Source organism: Aegilops tauschii, chromosome 5 (genome assembly GCF_002575655.3).
Source record: "Aegilops tauschii subsp. strangulata cultivar AL8/78 chromosome 5, Aet v6.0, whole genome shotgun sequence".
Taxonomy (NCBI): Eukaryota; Viridiplantae; Streptophyta; class Magnoliopsida; order Poales; family Poaceae; genus Aegilops; species Aegilops tauschii.
In genome coordinates, this window is record NC_053039.3 from 480,177,835 (window position 1) to 480,183,269 (window position 5,435).

The following is a 5,435-nucleotide window of genomic DNA, read 5'->3' on the forward strand; positions in this document are numbered from 1 at the left end:
TAGCTCGTAGGTTCATTGTTGTCTAGCAACATGACTTCCAAGACAGGATTACGTACCACTCTGAAGTAGTACGCATCCTTGTCGTCCTATGAGGTTTGGTAGTGACTTGATCTGAAGTTTCATGATCACTATCATAAGCTTCCACTTCAATTGGTGTAGGTGCCACAGGAACAACTTCCTGTGCCCTGCTACACATTAGTTGAAGTGACGGTTCAATGACCTCATCAAGTCTCCACCATCCTCCCACTCAATTCTTTCGAGAGAAACTTTTCCTCGAGAAAGGACCCGTTTCTAGAAACAATCACTTTTGCTTCCAGATCTGAAATAGTAGGTATACCCAACTGTTTTGGGTATTCTATGAAGATGCATTTATCCGCTTTGGGTTCGAGCTTATCAGCCTGAAACTTTTTCACATAAGCGTCGCAGCCCCAAACTTTTAAGAAACGACAGCTTAGGTTTCTCTAAACCATAGTTCATACGGTGTCGTCTCAACGGAATTGTGTGGTGCCCTATTTAAAGTGAATGCGGTTGTCTCTAATGCCTAACCCATAAACAATAGTTGTAATTCGATAAGAGACATCATGGTATGCACCATATCCAATAGGGTGCAGTTATGATGTTCGGACACACCATCACAATATGGTGTTCCAGGCGGTATTAGTCGTGAAACAATTTCCACAATTTCTTAATTGTGTGCCAAACTCGTAACTCAGATATTCATCTCTATGATCATATCACAGACATTTTATCCTCTTGTCACGATGATCTTCAACTTCACTCTGAAAGTACTTGAACCTTTCAATAATTCAGACTTGTGTTTCATCAAGTAAATATTCTCAGCATCTACTCAAATCATCTGTGAAGTAAGAACATAACGATATCCACTGCGTGCGTCAGCACTCATTGGACTGCACACATCAAATGTATTACTTCCAACAAGTTGCTCTCTTGTTCCATCTTACTGAAAACGAGGCCTTTCAGTCATCTTGCCCATGTGGTATGATTTGCATGTCTCAAGTGATTCAAAATCAAGTGAGTCCAAATGATCCATCTGTATGGACTTTCTTCATGCATATATACTAATAGACATGGTTCGCATGTCTCAATCTTTTCAAAAACGAGTGAGTCCAAAGATCCATCAACATGGAGCTTCTTCATGCGTTTTATACCAATATGACTCAAGTGGCAGTGCCACAAGTATGTGGTACTATCATTACTATCTTATATCTTTTGGCATGAACATGTGTATCACTACGATCGAGATTCAATAACCATTCATTTTAGGTGCAAGACCATTGAAGGTATTATTCAAACAGACAGAGTAACCATTATTCTCCTTTAATGAATAACCGTATTGCGATAAACATAATCCAATCATGTCTATGCTCAACGCAAACACCAAATAATTATTATTCAGGTTTAACCCCAATCTCGATGGTAGAGGGAGCATGCGATGCTTGATCACATCAACCTTGGAAACACTTCCAACACATATCGTCATCTCACCTTTAGCTAGTCTCCGTTTATTCCGCAGCTTTTATTTCGAGTTACTAACACTTAGCAACCGAACCGGTATCTAATACCCTGGTGCTACTAGGAGTACTAGTAAAGTACACATTAATATAATGTATATCCAATATACTTCTGTCGACCTTGCCAGCCTTCTCATCTATGAAGTATCTAGGGTAGTTCTGCTTCAGTGACCGTTCCCCTCATTTCAGAAGCACTTAGTCTCGGGTTTGGGTTCAACCTTGGGTTTCTTCACTAGAGCAGCAACTGATTTGCCGTTTCATGAAGTATCCCTTCTTGCCCTTGCCCTTCTAGAAACTAGTGGTTTTACTAACCATCAACAATTGATGCTCCTACTTGATTTCTACTTCCGCGGTGTCAAACATCGCGAGTTGCTCAAGGATCATCATGTCTATCCCTGATATGTTATAGTTCATCACGAAGCTCTAATAGCTTGGTGGCAGTGACTATGGAGAACCATCACTATCTCATCTGGAAGATTAACTCCCACTCGATTCAAGTGATTGTAGTACTCAGACAATCTGAGCACATGCTCAACGATTGAGCTTTTCTCCCTTAGTTTGCAGGCTTAAGAAACTTGTCAGAGGTCTCATACCTCTTGACGTGGGCATTAGTCTGAAATCCCAATTTCAGTCTTTGGAACATCTCATATGTTCTGCGACGTTTCAAAACCGTCTTTGGTGCCACAATTTTAAACCGTTAGCATCACACACTGAACTATCACGTAGTCATCAAAACGTGTATGTCAGATGTTTCGTAACATCTACAGACGACGCTCGAGGTTCAGCACACCGAGCGGTGCATTAAGGACATAAGCCTTCTGTGCAGCAATGAGGACAATCCTCAGTTTACGGACCCAGTCCGCATAATTGCTACTATCAACTTTCAACTAAATTTTCTCTAGGAACATATCTTAGTAGAACTAAAGCGTAAGCTACGACATTATTTGCAAAGACCTTTTGACTATGTTCATGATAATTAAGTTCATCTGATTATTTAATGAACTCCCACTTAGATAGACATCCCTCTAGTCATCTAAGTGATACATGATCCGAATCGACTAGGCCGTGTCCGATCATCACGTGAGACGGACTAGTCATCATCGGTGAACATCTCCATGTTGATCGTATCTACTATACGACTCATGTTCGACCTTTCGGTCTCTTGTGTTGCGAGGCCATGTCTGTACATGCTAGGCTCGTCAAGTCAACCTAAGTGTTTTGCTTGTGTTCCGAGGCCATGTCTGTACATGCTAGGCTCGTCAACACCCGTTGTATGCGAACGTTAGAATCTATCACACCCGATCATCACGTGGTGCTTCGAAACAACGAACCTTCGCAACGGTGCACAGTTAGGGGGAACACATCTCTTGAAATTTTAGTGAGGGATCATCTTATTTATGCTACCGTCGTTCTAAGCAAATAAGATGTAAACATGACAAACATCACATGCAAATCATAAAGTGCCATGATATGGCCAATATCATCTTGCGCCTTTTGATCTCCATCTTCGAGGCGCGGCATGATCACCTTCGTCACCGGCATGACACCATGATCTCCATCATCGTGTCTTCATGAAGTTGTCTCGCCAACTATTACTTCTACTACTATGGCTAACGGTTAGCAATAAAGTAAAGTAATTACATGGCGTTTTTCATTGACACGCAGGTCATACAATAAATTAAGACAACTCCTATGGCTCCTACCGGTTGTCATACTCATCGACATGCAAGTCGTGATTCCTATTACAAGAACATGATCAATCTCATACATCACATATATCATTCATCACATCCTTTTGGCCATATCACATCACATAGCATACCCTGCAAAAACAAGTTAGACGTCCTCTAATTGTTGTTGCATGTTTTACGTGGCTGCTATGGGTTTCTAGCAAGAACGTTTCTTACCTACGCAAAAGCCACAACAGTGATATGCCAATTGCTATTTACCCTTCATAAGGACCCTTTTCATCGAATCCGATCTGACTAAAGTGGGAGAGACAAACACCCGCTAGCCACCTTATGCATCAAGTGCATGTCAGTCGGTGGAACCTGTCTCACGTAAGAGTACGTGTAAGGTCGGTCCGGGCCGCTTCATCCCACAATGCCGCCGAATCAAGATAAGACTAGTAACGGTAAGCAAATTGAACAAATCGTCGCCCACAACTACTTTGTGTTCTACTCGTGCATAGAATCTACACATAAACCTGGCTCATGATGCCACTGTTGGGGAACGTAGCAGAAATTTAAAATTTTCTACGTATCACCAAGATCAATCTATGGAGTCATCTAGCAACGAGAGAGAGGGGAGTGCATCTACATACCCTTGTAGATCGCGCGCGGAAGCGTTCAAGAGAACGGGGTTGATGGAGTCGTATTCGTCGTGATCCAAATCACCGATGATCCTAGCGCCGAACGGACGGCACCTCCGCGTTCAACACACGTACGGAGCAGCGACGTCTCCTCCTTCTTGATCCAGCAAGGGGGGAGGAGAGGTTAATGGAGATCCAGCAGCACGACGGCGTGGTGGTGGAAGTAGCGGGATCCCGGCAGGGCTTCGCCAAGCGCAAGCGGGGAGGAAGAGGTGTCACGAGAGGGAGGGAGGCGCCAGGGCTTGGGGTGCTGCTCCCATGCGCCTCCCCACTATATATAGGGGTGGAGGGGGCTGGTTTCTTGCCCTCCAAGTCCATTGGGGCGTTGGCAAAGGTGGGGAAAAGAAATCCCATCATTTCCCTTCCCCACCGATTGTTATCCCCCTTTTTTAGGGATCTTGATCTTATCCCTTCGGGATATGATCTTATTCCTTCTAAGGTGGGATCTTGGTGCGCCTTGACCAGGGGTGTGGGGCCTTGCCCCCACTACCCACGTTCATGTGGGTCCCCCGTGCAGGTGGGCCCCACTTCGGAACCTTCTAGAACCTTCCCGGTACAATACCGAAAAATCCCGAACATTTTCCGGTGGCCAAAATAGGACTTCCCATATATAAATCTTTACCTCCGGACCATTCCGGAACTCCTCGTGATGTCCGGGATCTCATTCGGGACTCCGAACAACTTTCGGTTAACCGCATACTAATATCTCTACAACTCTAGCGTCACCGAACCTTAAGTGTGTAGACCCTACGGGTTCGGGAGACATGCAGACATGACTGAGACGACTCTCCGGTCAATAACCAACAGCGGGATCTGGATACCCATGTTGGCTCCCACATGTTCCACGATGATCTCATCGGATGAACCACGATGTCGAGGATTCAATCAATCCGGTATACAATTCCCTTTGTCAATCGGTACGTTACTTGCCCGAGATTCGATCGTCGGTATCCCAATACCTTGTTCAATCTCGTTACCGGCAAGTCACTTTACTCGTACCGTAACGCATGATCCCGTGGCTAACTCCTTAGTCACATTGAGCTCATTATGATGATGCATTACCGAGTGGGCCCAGAGATACCTCCCCGTCATACGGAGTGACAAATCCCAGTCTCGATTCGTGCCAACCCAACACACACTTTCGGAGATACCTGTAGTGCACCTTTATAGCCACCCAGTTACGTTGTGACGTTTGGTACACCCAAAGCATTCCTACGGTATCCGGGAGTTGCACAATCTCATGGTCTAAGGAAATGATACTTGACATTAGAAAAGCTCTAGCAAACGAACTACACGATCTTGTGCTATGCTTAGGATTGGGTCTTGTCCATCACATCATTCTCCTAATGATGTGATCCCGTTATCAATGACATCCAATGTCCATGGTCAGGAAACCATAACCATCTATTGATCAACGAGCTAGTCAACTAGAGGCTTACTAGGGACATGTTGTGGTCTATGTATTCACACATGTATTACGGTTTCCAGTTAATACAATTATAGCATGAACAACAGACAATTATCATGAACAA